We start from the raw sequence: 21,987 nt of genomic DNA, 5'->3' as shown, positions 1-21,987 counted from the left end.
CTGTCTGTGGGATAAATAATTGAATCACCATTTACGGGTGAGGAATCTGCAGCTCAGAGAGGTAAGGCAACTTGCCTGAGGTGCCACAGCCTGGATCTCCATCCCAGGGGAGGTATCATGAGCTGCAGCTTGGGGTTCCCAGCCCTGTTGCCCTTGGAATACGGATTACTTCTAGGATAACGCTGACCAAGTGCAGCACAACCGTGACAAAACCTTGAGTTGAGTGGCCCGGAAGGTGGTCTGTCTTCTTTCTGCCAGTGCCTTGTAACTCGAGGGTAGGATGAATATGCAGGATGTACCCATCAGCAGAGAGCGACATTTCCATAATGCCACCTTCATCCTGTCATGGATGCGTTCGGGAACCTCCCATGGCTACTTTCTCCTACGGGAACCTAGTCTGGTCCCAGCCGTTCTCCACCTGTTCACTGATGAGTCACTGCGTAAAGCCTGTCATCAGTCGACAGTTCAGGGAGGAGTTGGCTGCCCCGCCCCCCCCGGCTCTGTACCACCGCACACAACCTTTATCCTCCAAATGCCTGCTCACATCACGCGTGCCCACTGATGTCCTCCTTGCCCTTTTAGTTTTAACACAGTTTCTGCCGCTTCCCTGAAGCCCTCTCTGGCCATTCTAGCACAAGCCACTGCCATCCCCCTGCAGCCCCAGTCTGTTTGTACAGTGCATTTCCTAATGGTGTTCCTAGAACCCTGAATTCTGCAGTGTGATGGGGTTTCTGCTGAGTGGGGCGTGAGGCCCCTCCTAGCATACTCTGCCTTTATCTTTCTAACACATCAAGTTCCATGTTGCGTTGTGTTTTGTTTTTTTTTTTAACATCTTTATTGGAGTATAATTGCTTTACAGTGGTGTGTTACTTTCTGCTTTGTAACAAAGTGAATCAGTTATACATATACATATGTTCCCATATCTCTTCCCTCTTGCGTCTCCCTCCCTCCCACCCTCCCTATCCCACCCCTCTAGGTGGTCACAAACCACCGAGCTGATCTCCCTGTGCTATGCGGCTGCTTCCCACTAGCTATCTATTTTACATTTGGTAGTGTATATATGTCCATGCCACTCTCTCACTTTGTCACATCTCACCCCTCCCCCTCCCCATATCCTCAAGTCCATTCTCTAGTAGGTCTGTGTCTTTATTCCCGTCTTGCCCCTAGGTTCTTCGTGACCGTTTTTTTTTTTTCTTAGATTCCATATATATGTGTTAGCATATGGTATTTGTTTTTCTCTTTCTGACTTACTTCACTCTGTATGACAGACTCTGGGTCCATCCACCTCACTACAAATAACTCAATTTCGTTTCTTTTTATGGCTGAGTAATATTCCATTGTATATATGTGCCACATCTTCTTTATCCATTCATCTGTTGATGGATACTTAGGTTGCTTCCATTTCCTGGCTATTGTAAATAGAGCTGCAATGAACATTTTGGTACATGACTCTTTTTGAATTATGGTTTTCTCAGGGTGTATGCCCAGTAGGGGGATTGCTGGGTTGTATGGTAGTTCTATTTTTAGTTTTTTAAGGAACCTCCATACTGTTCTCCATAATGGCTGTATCAATTTACATTCCCACCAACAGTGCAAGAGTGTTCCCTTTTCTCCACACCCTCTCCAGCATTTATTGTTTGTAGATTTTTTGTTGATGGCCATTCTGACAGGTGTGAGATGATATCTCATTGTAGTTTTGGTTTGCATTTCTCTAATGATTAATGATGTTGAGCATTCTTTCATGTGTTTGTTGGCAATCTGTATATCTTTTTGGAGAAATGTCTATTTAGGTCTTCTGCCCATTTTTGGATTGGGTTGTTTGTTTTTTTGATATTGAGCTGCATGAGCTGCTTGTAAATTTTGGAGATTAATCCTTTGTCAGTTGCTTCATTTGCAAATATTTTCTCCCATTCTGAGGGTTGTCTTTTGGTCTTGTTTATGGTTTCCTTTGCTGCGCACCTAAAGCAATTAGCGAAAGAACAGAAAAACCCCAAAGTTAGCAGAAGGAAAGAAATCATAAAGATCAGATCAGAAATAAATGGAAAAGAAATGAAGGAAATGATAGCAAAGATCAATAAAACTAAAAGCTGGTTCTTTGAGAAGATAAACAAAATTGATAAACCATTAGCCAGACTCATCAAGAAAAAAAGGGAGAAGACTCAAATCAATAGAATTAGAAATGAAAAAGGAGAAGTAACAACTGACACTGCAGAAATACAAAGGATCATGAGAGATGACTACAAGCAACTATATGCCAATAAAATGGACAACCTGGAAGAAATGGACAGATTCTTAGAAATGCACAACCTGCCGAGACTGAACCAGGAAGAAATAGAAAATATGAACAGACCAATCACAAGCACTGAAGTTGACACTGTGATTAAAAATCTTCCAACAAACAAAAGCCCAGGACCAGATGGCTTCACAGGTGAATTCTATCAAACATTTAGAGAAGAGCTAACACCTATCCTTCTCAAACTCTTCCAAAATATTGCAGAGGGAGGAATACTCCCCAACTCATTCTACGAGGCCACCATCACCCTGATACCAAAACCAGACAAAGATGTCACAAAGAAAGAAAACTACAGGCCAATATCACTGATGAACATAGGTGCAAAAATCCTCAACAAAATACTAGCAAACAGAGTCCAACAGCACATTAAAAGGATCATACACCATGATCAAGTGGGGTTTATCCCAGGAATGCAAGGATTCTTCAATATACGCAAATCAATCAGTGTGATGCATTGTGTTTTGAAAGGGGTTACTCTTTCAAAACCACTGGTCTCTTTATAATTTATCCTGTACCCACCTTGTGACTTCTTGCTTAACTACATTGTAAATAAATTTTACAGCTTTCTTTCTTTTCTGATTTTAAAAGTAAGACATGTCTACTTAAGAAAATTTGGAAAATGCAGAAGATTACCAAGGAGAAAAGAAATCTTCTAAGATCCCACCACCTGCTTAAAGAAATGTAAGCCAGTCTTCTGTCTTGAGATTGTTTGTTTTAATTAATTAATTTATTTATTTTGGCTGCATCAGGTCTTAGTTGCGGGATGTGGGATCTTTCATTGGGGCGCGGTCTCTTCATTGTGGTGCGCCGGCTTCTCTCTAGTTGTGACGTGTGGGTTTTCTCTCTCTAGTTGTGGCACACAGGCTCCAGAGTGCGTGGGCTCTGTAGTTTGTGGCATGCGGGCTCTCTAGTTGAGGCGCGTGAGCTCAGTAGTTGCGGCGCACGGGCTTAGTTGCCCCGCGGCGTGTGGGATCTTCCCAGACCAGGGCTCGAACCCGTGTCCCCTGCATTAGCAGGCAGATTCTCAACCACTGCGCCACCAGGGAAGCCCTGTTTATTGTTTTAATAAGACCAATGGTTCTCTACAAATTCCATTCCAATTAACCCTCTCACCAACAGTATGTGAAAGAACTCATCCCTGTCGAGACTAGCATTCACTGGAGATGAACAATCTTTTATTTTTTTGCCTATCTGAAGGGTGAGAAATGCCATGTCATTTTAAAGTTTGTATATCTTTCCATCCTAGTTTTCCAAGCATATACATATATATTAGCGTCATGCAGTGCATGGTTCTGTGTGCTTTTTTTCTTTTTCACATTAAGTCACATTAAAATTTTCATATTTTCTTTTCCCAGTCATTGCATTGTCCTCAAAAGCTCAGTTGTTCGGGGGTGGTGTCTTAACTGAACTATTGCAGATCACCTGGAGTTTACTTCTGTCCTCGATCTCCAAAGACCCTGGGAATGACAAGGAAGAGAAAAGAAACCCTCTGTAGAGAATTGACACAGGGTCTGTCCAGTAAACTGGAGCCAAATTGAAATCTGAATTCGATGTTTGCTCAGGGGCTCACCCTGTAGGCATTTGGCAGGGAGGTGCCTAAAGAATCACCATGAGCTCTTGTTTCATGTAGGTATCGAATACCATGTGTTCAGTGTTAAGAAGCCTCACCGGTTTCATATGTTCCATTATAAAAAGTGCCCGGCTTTGTTTGTTGTTACAGAGCGTTTAACATCCGTGAAAATATCCAGGAGGCAGTGTAGTGTAATGGGAATAGCATTGAACTGCTGGTTCCAGATTCCAGCTCTTCCCCTGACTGCTGTGTAGACCTGGAGAAGACACTCAACCTCTTGGGTCTCCCGGGATCTGTGTGGTGAGGATGACCAGGGTGTGAGTAGATTTGGAAAGCCTGGTGGCAGATAGGCTAGTAGTTAGAGGCCAATTCTAGCTCAATATTAATGAGAATTCTAAGAATTTGCAGCTTCTAATAATGGGATTGGCTGTTGTGGTATCATAAAAAACGTAATAGTTGGTCTTTGTCCCAGGTTCCTGGCACACAGCTCCTAAAACCCTTGGAATCTCGAGTGCCAAGAGTGTCTTTCTATGCTAATGAGATGACAGGTTGTGGTGGGGAGGCTACGTAGCTTCAGGCTGAGGGCCTGTGTCTAAAAGACCAAGAAATGACTAAAGGGTTGTAATGATCAGCCCCACCCCGGAATTCCAGGTAGGGGAGAGTAGAGAGCTGGAGGTTGAATTCAGTCATCAGTGGCCAGTGATTTAATCACTCTTGCCTACATAAAGCCTCGATAGAAAACTCTAAACAGCGGGGTTCAGAGAACTTCCAGGTTGACAAACAGAAAGGTGCCGGGAGGGTGGCAATCCTGGAGAGAGCGTGGAGCTTCTGTGCCCTTGCCCCATACCTTGCCCTTTGCAATTCTTCTATTTGGCTGCTCCTGAGTTGTATCCTCTATAATAAATCTATAGTAAGTAACAGAGTTACTTATTCTGTTTCCAGATTTGTGAGCTGTCCTAACAAATGATCAAACCTGAAGTAGGGGGTTGTAGGAACCCCCCTGGCTTTGTAGCCAAAGCAGGACAGAAGTGGGCAGCCTGGGGACCAAGACTTGTGACTGGCATCTGAAGTGGGGCAGTCTTTGGGACTGAGCCCTTAAACCTGTGGAGTCTGAAGCTAACTCTGGGCGGTCAGTGTCAGAAGCGAATTGAATTGTGGGACACCCAGAGCTGGTGTCCGGAGAACTGGAAAATTTCTTGGTGTGAGAAAAAAGCCCCACACGTTTGGTGTCACAACTATTGTGAGTAAAAACAGCTGAGCTGAATATCGTCCTTCTCCAGAAATGTTCTGACGTGCCGTCAGCCGGCTCTGTGCCAGGCTTTGTCCAGTGCTGGAGACACACTTGTGAACAGACAGACCCCGTCCCTGCTGTCGGGTGGCTTACGGTCAATCACAGGTGACAGCGGGCCAGCCAGGAATTTCAGCGTGCTTGGTTGTGTAATGACAGTGCTGAGAAGTGTCATGAAGGAGAAGCACAGGGTGACTTGACAGTATCAGACGGGATGCTGATCTAGATAGGGGAGTTCAAGGGCAGCTGCCCTGAGAAAGTGATCCAAGGGCTGATTGGGAGTCAGCAAGGTAGGAAAGAGGGAGGGACAGGAGAGGCAGCATGCCGGCCGGAGGAAGGCAGGGAGGATAGATTGCTGGTGGCTGGAGCGAGCCTATTCTCTGTTCATTCATTCGTTCATTAATCCAACAAATATTGACTGAGGACCTGCTCTGGGCCAAGCATCGTTCCTGGCACTGGGGATACAAGAGCAGGACTAAAGTTCCTAGCCTCGTGCCGCTCACTGTTGCTGCAAAACAAATCATCCTCAAACTGGATGCTTCAAGCAACCACCCTTTTACTCTCATTCTCATGGTTTGGAGGTGAACCGGGCCCAGCCGGTGATTCTCACTCAGATCTCTCACACAGTCATTCAGGCAATGGCTGGTCTGGAATCATCTGAACGTTCCCTCACTCACACGTCTGCTGTTGGGCATCCCCATCCCTGGGTGGCCTCTCATGTGGTCTCTCCTGCGTCGTGGCCTCAGAGCTCTGAAGCAAGTGACCCAGGAGAGAGCGAGCTAGGTAGAATCTGCATAGACTTTTCTGACCTGGTGTTGGAGCTCACACAGCATCGTTTCTATGCCTTTCTACTCCTCCAGGCAGTCCAACGCCTGTGCCCAAGATCTAGACCCTCCTCCTGGTGGGAGATGTGACAGAGAATTTGTGGACATGCATTAAAACCACCACGCCCTCATGCTGTGCTCTCCCGAGCGTTTCAGCCTTGGCTTCACACTTACCTGCCTGCCATGGCTCACTCAGCAGAGTCTTCCCGAAAGAAGGCAGCCTAATGGCCCCTGGGGGTTCCACCTCCCTCCTCTGCCCGAGCAGCTTCAGAAGGGTACAGTTTTCTCCACCTCGGGTTCTTTCCTGTGAGGGGTTGTGCCCCTTGAGGACTAGCACTGCAAGCATCTGCCCAGCTGCCCCACCTCCTAATGGGTTGTCAGAGGACAGGCAGGGACACAGGTCCCAAGTCTCCAAGGAGCAAGGCTCTTCCGTGGGGCTGAGAGACGGCCAGGATGGCTGGAGGGCTCTCGTGCATGGGCTTGAGGTGAGGCTGGGCCTGCAGGCCACGGGCAGGGTTTGGTCATCATCCCAAGAGCATTATGGGAAACCACTAAAGCGCCAGAGTTCTCATGACCACCTGCTGGGAAAATGATAGAAGACCGTCCTTCTGGGGACAACAAGATTTCGGTTGAACATGGTTTTAAATGAATCTGTTAGAATGGTTTGTTTTTCTTACAAAGGAAGATGTCAGGTATGTTCCTAACTTGAGAAAAAGAAACAGATCTCCATCCTGATTCGATCAGTCATAACAAGACTAGTGATATGGCAGTCTGCGGTTAGTTATCACAAGGTTGGTGGGCAAAGCCAGTCTTCCATAACCAACAGTTCACAGCACTGTTACTGAACACGATCCACAGCAAACATTCCCACCACCGTGATGTCCTGTAATACACACAATAGTGCCCCACTAATAACGCCACAGATTTTGGAAGATGACTGTTAAGGCTCTAAATATTACAGATAGCTCTTTGCCCTGTTTAGTAGACATACTTAGAAACTCAATTTAGAAACTCAGTTTTATGGTGAGAATACAGAATAGGTATTTGCTCATCTAGCCGGAGTTTGTGGAGACTGGTGAGTAAACAGGGATCGTGACTATCCCCGTGCTTGGCATTCTCAAAAGCTCTTGCATCGACAGCTTCTTCCTTCATGTTTCTCATTAAGCACCGCTGACTTTTTTTTTAGAACCCCTAGTAAAGTACAAGTAAGTATGACTCACTTTGGAAAACTTGAAAGGACCTGCCATCCACTGAGTGAGGTGGCTGTCTGTGTTCCGAGGTCTCTCCCTCTCTCAGCTCCAAGTTAGGGTTCAAGGCAAACATCATATTCCAGATCACAGAGTGATTTAAAGATGTAAATAGTCAGAACTCTCCAGAAAATGTTGCCTGATAATAAACTTAGGGGGTTAGCCCTAATCTGTACATTTAAATATTCCTAGAAAATGCTTGCTCCAAAGCAAAAAAAAAAAAAAAATTTATTGGTGTATTTTCAGGTGGGTAGCAGACCCATGAGCAGAAAGGAATTAACCGTTACTGAGTTACTGTGACTCAGGTGTTTCGTGAATATTTTGCTTAATCTTTATCAAAAGCCTATGTGTATGGGAGTTCCCTGGTGGCACAGTGGATATGACTCCGCACTCCCAATGCAGGGGGCCTGGGTTCGATCCCTGGTCAGGGAAGTAGGTCCCACACGCGTGCTGCAACTAAGAGTTCGCATGCCACAAGTAAGGAGCCCGCGTATCGCAACTAAGACCAAATAAATAAATAAATAAATATTTTTTAAAAAGCCTATGTATATGGACAAGTAACTGTTAGGATTAGTGTTAAGCTGCTATAACAAATAAACCCCCAAATTTCTGTGGCTTAACACAATAGATTATTTTTCCCTTACAAAAATGGTCCAGTTTGGTTCCAGGACAGTGGTATCAAGGATGGTGGTGTGTGAAAGTGGTGGGAGCTCTGTTGCACACAGATTTGGGGCCCCAAGCTTGTGGAAGCTCTGCTTCTATAGCATGTGACTTTCAAGTTTGCCTTTTTCTCTTTTCTTTTGGTTATTTTATTTTATTATTTTTTAACACTGTACATTCATATTTACTCAACATCAATTTATATCCTATCTTCTTTTTTCCTCCAGTTTTATTGATATAATTGACATACAACATTGTGTTAGTTTAAGGTGTACAACATAATGGTTTGATACGTGTGTATGTTGCTAAATAATCACCACAGTAAGTCTAGCTAATATCCATCACCTCACAGAGTTACAAAATTTTTTTTTCTTGTGATGAAAACTCTGAAGATCTACTCTCTTAGAAACTTTCAAATATACAGTAGAGTATTGTTAGCCATAGTCACCATGCTGTACATAACATCCCAAGAACTTATGTATCTTATAGCTGGAAGTTTGTACCTTTTTACCACCTTCACCCATTTCGCCTAATGCCCACCCTTCACCTCTGGCAAGCACCAATCTGTTCTCTGTTTCTGTGAGTTCAGTTTTTTATTTTTTGTTTTTTTTTTAAGATTTCACATATAAGTGAGATCATACCATATTAGTCTTTTTCTGTCTGACTTATTTCACTAAGCTTAATGCCCCCAAGATCCATGCATGTTGTCACAAATGGTAGAATTTCCTTCTTTTTCATGGCTGAATAATATCCCATTGTGTATGTGTGTGTGTATATATAAAGAACCTAAGTGTCCATCAACAGATGAATGGATAAAGAAAATGTAATATATATATATAGATGTAGATATAGATATATATCTTGGTTATTATAAGTAATGCCGCAGTGAACATGGGATGCAGATATCTCTTTGAGGTAGTGATTTTGTTTCCTTCAAACATACACCCAGAAGTGGAATTACTGGATCATACAGTAGTTCTATTTTTAATTTTTTGCAGATCCTCCATGCTATTTTCTATAGTGGCTGCACCAATTTACATTCCCACCAGTAGTGCGTATGGGTTCCCTTTTCTCCACACCCTCGCCAACACTTGTCATCTCTTGTCTTTTTGATAATAGCCATTCTAATAGGTGTGAGGTGATATCTCATTATGGTTTTGATTTGCATTTCCCTGATGATTGGTGGTATTGAACATCTTTTCAGGTACCTGTATGTCTTCTTTGGAAAAATGTCTATTCAGTTCCTCTCCCTTTTTTAAATCAGATTTTTTTTTTTTTTGCTGCTGAGTTGTATGAGTTCTTTATATATAGTTTAGATATTAATTCCTTATTTGATATGTGATTTGCAAATATTTTATCTCATCACAGAGGTTGCCTTTTCATTTTGTTGATGATTTCCTTTGCTGTACAGAAGCTTTTTAGTTTGATATAGTCCCACTTGTTTATTTTTGCTTTTGTTACCTTTGCTTATGGTGTCCATAGGAGCCAAAGGAGTTTACCCTCTATGTTTTCTTCTGGGAGTTTTATGGTTTCAGGTCTTATGTTCATGTCTGATCCATTTTGAGTCAATTTTTGTGTATGGTATGAGATAGGGATTCAGTTTCATTCTTTTGCATGTGGCTGTAATCGAAGAGGCTATCCTTTACCCATTGTATATTCTTGGCTCCTTTGTTGTAAATTAATTAATCATATATGCGTGGGTTTATTTCTGGGCTCTCTGTTCTATTGATCTATGTATCTGTTTTTAGGACAGTAGTATACTGTTTTGATTACTATAGTTTATATTACAGCTTGAAATCAGGAAGTGTGATGCCTCCAGCTTTGTTTTTTCTCAAGATTGCTTTGGCTAATTGGGGTCTTTTGTGGTTCCTTACAAATTTTAGGGTTGTTTTTCTATTTCTGTGAAAAATGCCATTGGAATTTTGATAGAATGTGTCGATTGCTTTGGTTAGGATTTTAAGTTCTTCTAATCCATGAACATGGAATATCTTTCCATTTATTTTACCTTCTGTTTCTTTCATCAATGTCTTATAGTTTTCAGTGTACAGATCTTTCACCTCCTTAGCTAAATTTATTCCTGGTATTTTATTCTTTTTGATGCCATTGTAAATGGGATTATTTTCCTAATTTTCTGATAGTTCATTTTTAGTGTATAGAAAGGCAACTGATTTTTGCATATTGATTTTGTAGCCTGTAACTTTACTGAAATTGTTTATTAGTTCCAAGTTTTTTGGTGGAGTCTTTAGGGTTTTTTGTATATAATATTACATCATCTGCAAATAGAGACGGTTTTACTTCTTCCATTCTGATTTCGATGCCTTTTAATTCTTTTTCTTGCCTAATTGCTCTGGCTAGGACTTCTAGTACTGTGTCGAATAAAAGTGGCGAGAATGGACATCCTCATCTTGTTTCTGATCTTAGAGGAAAAGTTTTTAGCTTTTCACCATTATATATATGAGTACCATTGACCTTGAGGCTTATGTTTCATTACAACTTCAAGCTGAATCAATCTAAATGGAGCTTATTACAGTGTTATTCCCTACTTTATGGGAAGGGAGCTGGGACTAAATAGCAGTTCGGATTCCTTCCAAGATAAATGTCTGTGATTCTATGTGACCGTGTTCTTAGCTCTGCTTTTGCTCTACCTGTCTCTTTATACATGCAAAGAAACCAAAAAAAAACCCAAAAAAACAGTTTTGAGAGTTTCTCAAAACATCTGAATCAGAGAATCCTTGGATCTCAGCACATGGATGCTCCTACAGGTCACCCATGCCAGCCCCTCCACAGCACCTCCAGCAGGTAACTGCCCATTTGACCACCTCCTTGGGCAGGAGGGCTCATTCTGTATTGACACTGATGCTGCCAGCCTCCCACTGACTCACCCAGCAGTTTTCTAAAAGTTTTTTTAGAGGCATGGAGATCCTGCCCACCAGCACTGGCAGTGATGTTGACACACAGAGGACCTGGGGCCCCACACCTCGTCATGACCGAGTCACGGGATGGGCCAGCAGTGAGCACAGGTTTTGTCAAAGCTCTGTAGGTGAGTGTGCTCCCAGCCTAAAAAAGGCCTCCCTGGGAGAAAAGCCTTGATCTGTTGCATGGATGAGCACTCCATTCATGTATCCACCCAGAGCAAAATTCTATTTCCAGGTACTACTATTAACATAGAAAAAATGCAGCTTTCAGAAAGCATAAGTGGCCTTGGCAACCTGCACTTTCAGGTGTGCCTGGTTCACTTTGGACAGCTGAGATTCTCAGGACAGTGTGAGCTTTTTTGTTTTTTTTTTTCCTTTAAAATTTTGACTTCATCCCTGAAATCTTCAATTGTACATCACTTATAGTGCCAGTTTTACAGCCCTGCCTTTTGTGCTTTCCTTGACATTTTAAGAAACTTTTAATTGACACAGTTTGCTTGCAAAATAAAAAGAATCAGCTGTATTTTTGTAAGTGGCTTTGTGGTGAGTAAGGCATGCCAACTGCGTGTTCTCCCTTTTTTGTTGAGGTACTTATCATTGCTCTTGACATTCTAAAATAAGAATGCCAGTTTCAGATGTGTTGCTTCTAAAACTTAAGAAAGAGCAAAGCAGCCAAGTTGGCTGGCACCCAGACTTCTCCCCAAATGTCAGGAAAAAAAATCACTGAAGAGTACATGAAAGTGAAAATCCTGGCTTGCTGAATTATTTATTTCAGTCTCTTCTGGTCCTGAGAAACGATCAGTAGCCCTGACAAGTATATCCTTTGTCGAGCTGGAAAAAACCTCAAAGGGAAGAGTGGTGGGCATGTGTAGCTCACGAATGCAGGGCAAAAAGACACTTTACTATTTCAGGGATTTTAAAATACTAAATCTGCAGATTATCTGCCTCAAAATCCTTTTTGGAAAGAAACGATAGTTAAATACTTCATGCTGCATATTTCAGCACATGTGAAATATGGAAAAAAAGTCTTGTCAGTAGAACATGTAGTCAGTAGTCTGAGGGATGCTGCTCTGCTGGTTGTACCCAAGCAAACTGATGCTCGTTAAACGTATAATTATAACGACATGTGCTTTGGTTGCTAGATCTGAGAAGGGCTGGTACTGTCATCAGATGACTGGGTTTGAGAATAATTTTTTAGAGTAATTGTGTGGGTTGTCAAATCTTCTCCAGCTGTGGGTTGTTACAGGCATCCCCTGCCTCCCTCAGTCCTAACAGAACTCCGATTCTGTTCACCATCTCCCTCCCTGCGTGGGCCTCCGCCAGGAGGTGAATCCTGATTGGTTTCACCCAGTCTCGGCGGTCCATTCCTGGTGCTGGTGATCAGTTTGGGGCATGGGCATGTGACACAGTTCTGGCTGTTGGACGTTTGGGGAAGTCCGCTGGAGGGTTTCTGGGAAAGGCATCCTGGCGTCCAGTAGAAATGTGCAGGATCATCCCTTCTGCCTCTGCATATTGCCAAGGGTGATGCCTGGAAAGCGCTCACCATCTGTGATCCTTGAGTGGAGCCATCCTAGGGACACGACAAACACAGAGGATGGCAGAGAGCCCAGAGATGGAAAGATCCTGACTTCCTGATGATGCCTTTGAGTTGCTGAATTAAGCAACCCTGCTGCAGCAGTTCCTAGCACTGTGACTCATGTGAGAATGTTGATGGGTCCCTTTGCGTTAGCAGGGTTTTCTATTACCTGCAGCCAAGCCATCTTCATAGATACATGAATTGTTTGAGATAAAACAAAAAATGTAACTCAAAAAGAACAAAGGTTACCCCAGCCATGTCTCATTTATATCACGTCTCAGAGTGATGTTCAGCCTGGGCAGTGGTGAGCCTAACGCAGTTCGTCATGAATGTGTGTGCTTATTCGTCACACCCCGCAGCGGGAGCCCCCGTGGAGAGGACCCATGTTCTTTAGAGCTAGTGGTGAGTTCTAGTTAGGGGGTTGCTCTGGCTGCTTTAACAGAAATGACGACGACTTTTTTTTTCTTTTTAAATTTAATTTTTATTTTATATTGGAGTATAGTTGATTTACAATGTTGTGTTTGTCTTGGGTGTACAGCAAGGTGGTTCAGTTATACATATACATGTATCCATTCTTTTTCACATTCTTTTCCCATATAGGTTATTACAGAAATAACAATGACTTTAAAAGATTGTGAGATTGATTTTTCTCTCCCAAAATAGTTTGAGCTGGTAGGCAGTTAAGGAGATGGATGACCCATGGGGTCATCCAGGGTTCTTCTCTGTCATCTACAAGGATGTTGTCTCCATGGGCATCGAGAAAGCTGGCTCACCACCATGCCAGGGTGGGACGGGGGGAAGGAGGAACGGCAGAGTCAGGTAGTGTAGGCAGCCTCCTTTTGACCCAGCATTGCACATATTACCTCCAATCACAACTCATTGGCCAGAACCTGGTCACATGATGACAGCTAATTGCAAGGGAGTCTGGGAAGTAGCTATCTCTAGCTGGGTGGCCACGTGTCCAGCTAAAACCTAGAGGATTCTGCTAGTAAGAAGGCGAGAATAGACACTGGGCGACAGTTAGGAGTGTCTGCCACATATGTGCCCTCTACAGTGAAGAGGAAGAACGTGACCAAGGCAGAGTGCTGGCGGCCACTCTCTGGTTGTGAAGCAGGGGTGCGTGCCAGGAGGGCCAGGCTCCCTGAGCAGCCTGGAGCCTTGTGCTGGTCGTGACCTGCCCTTGGCCTGTCTTCCGGTCAAACAGGGGACTTGAACCAGGTGGTGTTTAAAACCTCTTCAAACTGACTTGGTCTGTTTGCCGCAGTGCGGGCATTTATCTCTAGGGTGGGCACAGAGACAAGGCGGCAGCAGGGTGAAGACCCCACGTGTGGGTGGTGGGTGTTAAAGCCATAAGAGAAGTCACTGCTGACACTTACGGAGAGCTTATTAGGAGCCCGGAACCGGGCTGTGTCCCTTACAAGGATTAACCCCATGAGCCTTACACACCCTATGAGGTGGATTGTTCCTATTTCATAGATGGGGCAGCTGTGGCTCAGGAAGTGTTAGAGAAGGGCTCTAGACCTGGCCAACTGACCCCGGAGCCCACATACTTAACTCCACATCGTGGGAAGGAGGACTGGGGCCTGCAGTGGGACTTGTGGGGTGTGGCCAGGTCACAGTGAGCCCGGAAAGCAGGGCCAGAGAGCGCTGGGCCTGATGCTGCCCTTATCCAGGGCCAGCTTCGGGCGTGATCTGCAGCGTTGATTGCTCCCCGCCCTCGACTGGTGACCCTGTAGCCAAGGTGACCCTGTGTTGCCACTCCGTGTCACATCTGGGCATGACGCTGTCTTGGGTTACATCACCCCTCCCCAGCCCAAGGTAGAAGACAGGCTGTCCTTCAGGAGGAGAGTAATGTGGGTGAGAGCGGCGTCCGGGAGGGTTGGTGTGAGGCACAGCGCAGAATGTTCCAGGGGAGGCACGTTGCGTGGCTCTCAAGCATCCTTTAAAGTGTCACCCCTGCTGAGAGGGGCAGGGAGGCCTCAGGGCCTGCTCCTGTCCTGTATTCCCAGAGGAGGCTGGTGCTGGGAAGAGATAGAGAATCCCAGCCCTAGAAAATGAGGGTCAGTCCACGAAGTAGGCCTGTCCCTCAAGCTGGCACTGCTTGGTGGCCTGGCTCCTGAGATCAGACCCCTCCTCTTGCTCCAACCTGGAGGTCAGTGGCTTTGGGCCCCGAGGGGACTCCAGGAAGGGAGTGGGCATCAGTGGGCGAGCAGTCCAGTCCCTTGGTGGTGGGATTCCTTGGGCTCCATTGATAGGCTGGCCTAGGTGGGGAGAGTGAGGCCCTTGTAGCCACCTGCCTGTCGGCGCCAGGCCACAGGCAAACTCCCCGTGGCGGAGCAGACCCAGATGAGGTGAGGGCTCCCTGGCCCAGCCCTGGTGGGGCCTCTGGGCAGCCGGCTGTCCCCGGGTGCAGCAGACTCACTGCAAGTGCAGCTGTGGGGTGGTGCCCGGACCAATCCACCTCCCTGCTCTGTCTCCTCTCACTCACAGAGATGCAAACCCTCCTAGAGTCAGGACAGTCTTACTTAGTGCTGTTTCTTTGGTTCGTTCCTAAAACGCACATGTTTTCCTAAAATGCAGTTGTGAACCCGTCAGCTCCAATCTGCTCTTGAAGATTGAGCTCAGCTCGGGCCCAGCTTTCTCCACAGGAAACGGTACCACCCGCTCTGGGCCTAGGTGGGTCCCCTCCCCTCCCCCGCTCTGCTTCCCCATCATGGTACTGGTTTCACAGGCCAAATGTTCTATTTACTCATTGCTGCACTGACCAGACTGTGAGCTTCCTTTTTTTTTTTTTAAACACTTAAAAAAAATTTTTTTTTAACCTCAAACATACACAGAAGCACAGAGGATCATATGATGTGCCCTTAGGATTCATCACCCAGCTTCAGCACTTGTCAACAGTTTGCCAATCTTGTTTCACTAATTCCTCCTTGACCTTCCCCCGCCGCTCCCCCTTCCAGAATATTTTAAAGCAATTCCTAGATCCCATATCCTTTCTCTCATAAGTACATTTGAGCTGTGAGCTTCAAGATGGCAGAAACTGTGTCCTGTATCCTGTGTCCTCAGCACTTTGGATGGTGCTCGACACATATTGGCTTTGGGGAAATATGTTGTTTTGAATCAACTGATTGACTGGATGAATGAATCGGTTTTGGCCTTTAGAACCCAGCCTGCAGATTAGCTGGAGTTTGAATAACTGGAATGTGAATGACTGCTGGGAGCTCACAGCCCCCTTGGTGCTTTCCAGGAGGTTCTGGAATCTATCAGGCTCTCACTCATCAGACTTTAAGGTTGGTTTATTCTTAGCCAAGGGTCTTTGATTTTGCAATTAAACTCCACTTTGAGGTGACCTTGGAGAGGGAGGACTACGAAGATGCAGCTTTTACCTTTGCTTGGTTCATATTTAGTTCATAATTATAGACTTGGGGGTTTTTTGTTAATTATAATGCTGTATTTACTTAGGCCAAAATGATTAGGACCGAAAAAAAATATATCGAAGTATAGAACACATCTAAAGCATTTTCTTTAATACCGTCTTTCTATTCCTGGTAATGGTATTTTAACTACACATATGAGATAATTGAAAGCACATTTTTCTTTCAAACGGTCATGGTCACGTTTAAAACCCTAAATTCTGTACACTTTGAAGGGGACTCTGAGACCGGAGTCACCAGACGTGGCATTTCCAGCTTTTACAAGGTGAAAATCAGGCCAGGGCTTGGGCTTTGGAAATCTCTGGTGGTAGAATGGTAGCTTGTAAAAATGCCTTTGATATATTCCTTTTTTCTCTTAATTCAGAAATGGTATTTACCATAATACAGTAATGGGAACTGCCTGTTTACTAGTGCTTTTTTTCAGAATTACATTCTAAAATATTTTCTTTCACTATTCAAATCTGTTGTAAAATTGAATTAAGTTAACTGAGCTTTCTGTTTGCTTATTTGTTTGTTTTCTTTCTCGCTGCTTCCTCAGGGATTCAGAGTAATAATTCTATTTCTGGATTTAAGATATTTTTACCATGTGGGTTTAGCAGTGGGGACTAAGGCTGGGCCCAGTAGACATTTGATGATTGGTAACTGTTAATACGTTCAGCCTGCAACATGAAACAGTGGTTTCCACTGAAGTATTTACAGGGATTGGATTTGGTCATGATGTCATATTGAGTCAAGAGCATCTTCCATGGAAGGTGATGGGACTTGAGAGATGTTTAACGATTAGGGGAGGTGGGAGCTGTACTGAAGTAGGTCGCAATCCCGCAGCATCTCACCCGGCTGATGTGGCAGTGACTCTTCCTGTGGACTTTGCTTTCTGGGCTGTGAGCAGGCTGTGGGGTTTCTGCTGTGGGCCCAGTCCTGGCTGTCTCTTGGCATGACTTGGACAAGTTCTCTGGGTTATCTGGAGGAGCTGCAGTAGATCCCAGGGGTGTGCGTGCTCCGAACTCCTGTGGAGGGAATATGCAGGAATATGACCAGAAGGAGACCCAAGGAATGCTTGATTTCTTGAGCGGCTGAGAGCCTCCTCGCTAGGGATGGAAAAGGAGAAAGGGTCTCTGGAGAATGGGGCTGGAGCTTGGGCCAGAGAGACGGAGAGAGCCCGTTGGCTGGTAATCCTGTCTTCTTAGGATGGGGCCCAACAGAAGCTGAGACAGGTGTTCCAGGCTGGAAAACCTGTGGCAGGGCGGGACACCACAGCTGAGTCAGCCCCAAAGAAGGCTGGCATGGTGGGGCGGGCCAGGAACGGGCTGCAAACGTGGCCGCCCGCCCTGACGGGTGGGGCTGGGCTCGTGAATAAGGCAGTGGCCCGTGGCCAGGGTTTGGAAGGAGAGCCACAGCATGGGGCAGAAGCAGCAGCTCCAGGAAAGGGTGACTCTTTGTGTTTAGTTGGTGGGCAGAGGTCTGTGTGGCTCCTCCAGAGCTGCGGGTCGCACACAGCACCTCCCTGCTCTGCGCCAGGTGCTCTGCGTATTATGTTTACTCCTGCTCTTTATTTTATTTTGTTTTTTTAATAAATTTATTTATTTGTTTGTTTATTTATTTTTGGCTGCATTGGGTCTTCGTTGCTGCGCGCGGGCTTTCTCTAGTTGCAGCGAGCGGGGGCTACTCTTCGTTGCGGTGCGCGGGCTTCTCATTGCGGTGGCTTCTCTTGTTGTGGAGCACGGGCTCTAGGCGCGCGGGCTTCAGTAGTTGTGGCACGCAGCCTCAGTAGTTGTGGCTCGCGGGCTGTAGAGCTCAGGCTCAGTAGTTGTAGTGCACAGGCTTAGTTGCTCCGTGGCATGTGGGATCTTCCCAGACCGGGGCTCACACCCGTGTCTCCTGCGTTGGCAGGCAGATTCTTAACCACTGCGCCACCAGGGAAGTCCTACTCCTGCTCTTTTATGCGCTTATCCCTAATCTTATTTAAAGATCAGGATCCTGAAACTCAGCAAAGTGAAGTTGTCAGGAGGACACAGAAGAAAATAGCGGCAGAGCAGGGAATTGACACCGATATGCCGGTCTCTGAAGCCTCATGTTTTCCACTATATCAGGGCTCCCCGGATCTCCTCCACTGAAGAAGTGAAGAAACACCCCAGGGCGGAGCCATGCACCGGGTTCTCACATTGGGGTCCTAGCTCCAGCTGCAAATGCAAACTTCAAAGCCATGTAATTATATCGTTATTCTTTAGCCATTTTAAAAATAAAAAAAAGAACAGAACATGACCTTCCTTTCCAAGTATTCTAGGAAAACTAGCTCCAGGAGAAGGCATGTATGTGTTTATCCCAGGTTCGGTGTTAATGGGCTGCCCCCTTCCCCCTCTCCCCGGCCCCTAGGCATTGTGCCACCAGGCTGGTCCTAGCACAGTGGCAGTAATGAGATTCTGACCATTATTTGCCATTTGCAGTCTGCCAAGGGAGAGTCAGAAGGTAGGGGCACAGAAACCCAGAACATATCAAGGGGAAACGGTGAGTGTCCCTAGATGGAGTCCTGTGTCATCAAATGAAAAGCCACAGATAACGTGGAGACATCAGTAGCCCGAAAACTAAAAGCAGTACGGCAGTCATATGATCCCAGCCATCTGGTTAACCCAGCATATCCTCGGGATTTTAAATCTGGAACTAAATATAGCTCCTTTCCCCAAAAGCCCTCAGCATATTGAAGAATGTAGATGAGATGGAGCTTTGGTATGTGGTGCCTGCAAAAAAAAAGATGAGGATATAGGGATCTAGACCCTGGCTTAGAATTTCCTGGTAAAAACCCAGGGTATTTTCTCTTATTGGATCAGTTAGCTTTTGCTTTACAGGTCTCAAGCTCCCCAAACTTAGTGGCTTAAAACAGCAACCTTTACATATTTGCTGTGATCTGGGGGTTGGCCGTGCAGTCCTTTTAGTCTGGGCTGACTCTCCCGATCTCCATCTACGGATGGTATGGCTGGGCTGGATGGTCTCGGATGGCCTTGCTCACATGTGTGGTGACTGACAGGCTGGTGGTTTGAAGAGAGCCTCAGCGGGGACTGCTTGCCTTGGCCCCATGTGGTCTCTCATTGTCCAACAGCTCGCCTGGGCGTCTCCACACGGTGGTCTTGGTGTTCTAAAAGCAGCCAAGGAGGACAAGCCCTAATGCATAAGTACTTTTCATGCCTCTGTTTGCAGCTTATTTGCTGTCGTCCCGTTGGCCAAAGCATATACCTTGTCCAAGCTTAGAGTCGGTTTGGGAGGCATCTACACAAGGCCGTGGATACAGAAAGGCATGAACAGACTGGGGGCCGTCACTGCAACAAATCAAACCTGTCTATAAGCCTGAGATTTAACTTAGCAAAAGCAGTTGTTTCCACCTGATGCCCACCTGAAGACGACTCTGAACTAGGCTGTGACTCACCCTCGTGCAAAGAGGCAGTTCTAGTGGCCTCATCTGTCAGTAAGTGTGGTGGAGAATCTCCCGAGAGCCTGGAGGCAGGAAGTGCTTAAAGGTCAGACCCAGCCCAGCACCAGAAGAAAGCTCTCACCACCCACACCCAAATGCAGGGCAACCAAGAGGCAAGTCTGGTTCCCGAGCTTCTAAAGCAAGAGACACCACCAGGCTCAGAAATCAGTGATGGGTGGTTTCCCCTGGGCAGCAAGGCTGCGTCCCAGGCCCACAGTGAGAGGCTGAAGATGGCATCTGAGCCGGAGTGACAGAGGAACGGGTGGGGATGAGAACAGGTGACCATTTTAGCACTCACATAGCTGGAGAAACCAGCAAACAGGTTAAGAAACTCTTCCTCTTTCCCAGGAGGAGGGAGGAAGCAGCAGAGTGAACTGACAGAAGATGAGTAGGTAACGAAGCCATTTTCATTACCATTTTCTTTCTTTTTTAAAATTCATTAATTTTATTTATTTATTTATGGCTTCATTGGGTCTTTGTTGCTGCATGCGGGCTTTCTCTAGTTGTGGTGAGCGGGGGCTACTCTTCGTTGCGGTGCGCAGGCTTCTCGTTGCAGTGGCTTCTCTTGTTGCAGAGCACGGGCTCTAGGCGCGCGCACAGGCTTCAGTAGCTGTGGCACGCGGGCTTCAGGAGTTGTTGCTCGCGGGCTCTAGAGCGCAGGCTCAGTAGTTGTGGCGCATGGGCTTAGTTGCTCCGCGGCATGTGGGATCTTCCCGGACCAGGGCTCGAACCCATGTCCCCTGCATTGGCAGGCGGATTCTTAACCACTGCGCCACCAGGGAAGTCCACCATTTTCTTTTAATATTTATTTATTTTATTTATTTATTTTCCTTATGTTTTTTGGCTGCGTTGGGTCTTAGTTGTGGCACACGGGATCTTTGTTGAGGCAAGAGGGATCTTTTTGTTACAGTGCGCGGTCTGCTCAGGTTTCTCTCTAGCTGTGGCGTGCGGGTTTTTCTCTCTCTAGTCATGGCCACGGGCTCCAGAGCGCGTGGGCTGTGTAGTTGGCGGCACGCAGGCTCTCTCGTTGAGGTGCGCGAACTCAGTAGCTGCAGCGCGCAGGCTTAGTTGCCCTGTGGCATGTGGGATCCTAGTTCCCCAACCAGGGATCGAACCCGCATCCCCTGCATTGCAAGGATGATTCTCTACCACTGGACCACCAGGGAAGTTCCTGACAACCATTTGCTTTTGAGCGTCTACCATATGCTGGGGATTGTACTTAGCCTCACAACATCCCCAGGTAATTAGTCCCAATTTACAGATGAGGAAACTGAGTCTCAGAGAGATTAAGTAACTTGGCCCGTGGTCGCCGAGCTCGAGGTTCTGACCCAGCTCTGTCTGCCTCCAGAGTGCCGTGTGCCCTTTCTCTGCACGTGCTGCTGATGTGGTCCCACAGAGAAGCATCTTCAGGCAGCAAGAAAAGCAGAACCCTCCTAACAGAACTCTGAAAGGCCCCAAAGGCCATCTGCTGGGCAGGAACACTTGAAGATGTTCGTGTAAAGGAAATGGAGCCCTTCCAAAGGTGGTATTAGCCTGAAAAGAAGGTGGTAGCATAACAGAAGGGACAGGAAGACATGAAGGAAAGCCCCAGAATATTTATTGTTGGGGGAACAGGGACACCCAAAGGGAGACATTGCTCTGAACCTTCTCCACATTCTGTGATCTAATCTCCATCCACACACCCCACTCACCTTCCCCAAATTAAAAGGATCCCCTTTTAAGAGGGTCATTGTAAAGTAGAATAAATCCAATCGGGAACGACTGAGTTAGTGAGAGGGTTCTGAAATCCACAGGCTAGTGAGCCAGAAGCAGCCAGCCGTCCTCAGGTAGCTAGGAAGCTGGCACAGGCCAAGAGTTAACTTGTTCTGCGTAGATACACGGGTTGCAACTATAATCAGTATGTGGACATGTGGGGATGACACTGTAAGGCATAAGAAAGAGCTTTAGAGGCACAGATCTCATTTTGTATCTTGTCATCACCACTTAATAACCTTGTGCCCTTGAGTTTCGATTTTCTGCTTGCATGTTAGGAATTACCAAGCCTGTCCTCAGGGCATGTCACGGGAATCCTAAGGGAATGGATGGGTTTGAGCAGTTAGAAGTTCCTGGTTCCTGGAGGAGTGGAGCAAAGGTTGGAAGCTGCCCAGGGGAGGCTGCTCCGAGGGAACGCTGACATTCCACCCGGGTGGGGTGTATTTTGGAAATACTGACCAGTGTTCGTAGCTGAATGTCGGTGCCTTCCATGCTCATCCCTGGGGAGCTTGGCCAGGCAGCAGAACCTGTCCAGGGTGAGGGGTAGAGAGACTGTGACTTGGATTTGACTTAGGCTGTTTTCCTTTGGGCGGGGAGGGGGACGGTTGCGTTGAACCATCAGATGAGCATTGCCGAGGACACCCCCAAGGTCGAGGATACGAGAGAATAGACTCTGACGCCTCCCAGACACCCCAGGCAAGGAACTCGCCAGCTTGGATCAGCGGCCCAGAGCCACCCAGGCTTGATGCTTTATATCTGGGATTGGGGTTTGTCCACATGAAGGCTTCACCCTCTTTGTTGCCTCAGGAGGGAACAACTACAGGGCCACAGTCAGATGGGCCCACATCCTGTCTCTCATTGTGACCTCAGCCACCTTGGGGGTTCAGTGCAGAAGTCCTGGCCTTGGCCTCTCACCAAGGGTAGATTCTGGTGAGCTGCTTTCAGGGTCTGTGGGTGTCCTTGCA

General features: G+C 46.3%; 1 protein-coding gene across 10 annotated transcripts in view; it reads left to right on the top strand.

Moving 5' to 3' along the window:
• PXYLP1 (2-phosphoxylose phosphatase 1) overlaps window positions 1-21,987 on the top strand; it is a 68,552-nt gene that overhangs the window by 13,134 nt on the left and 33,431 nt on the right. For 3 of the 10 annotated variants that reach the window (XM_061193617.1, XM_061193614.1, XM_061193622.1), the window contains 2 exons: window positions 2,882-2,974; window positions 20,619-20,792. The exons of 6 other annotated variants lie outside the window; for them this stretch is intronic. The gene's annotated coding sequence lies outside the window, so the exon portion shown is untranslated. The remainder of the gene's footprint in view (window positions 1-2,881; window positions 2,975-20,618; window positions 20,793-21,987) is intronic. One more of the 10 variants, XM_061193615.1, reaches the window with a different exon arrangement.

Source organism: Eubalaena glacialis, chromosome 6 (genome assembly GCF_028564815.1).
Source record: "Eubalaena glacialis isolate mEubGla1 chromosome 6, mEubGla1.1.hap2.+ XY, whole genome shotgun sequence".
In the NCBI taxonomy this organism is placed as follows: domain Eukaryota; kingdom Metazoa; phylum Chordata; class Mammalia; order Artiodactyla; family Balaenidae; genus Eubalaena; species Eubalaena glacialis.
The sequence above is the reverse complement of the archived record's forward strand: the minus strand, read 5'-3'. Positions and strand labels throughout refer to the sequence as shown.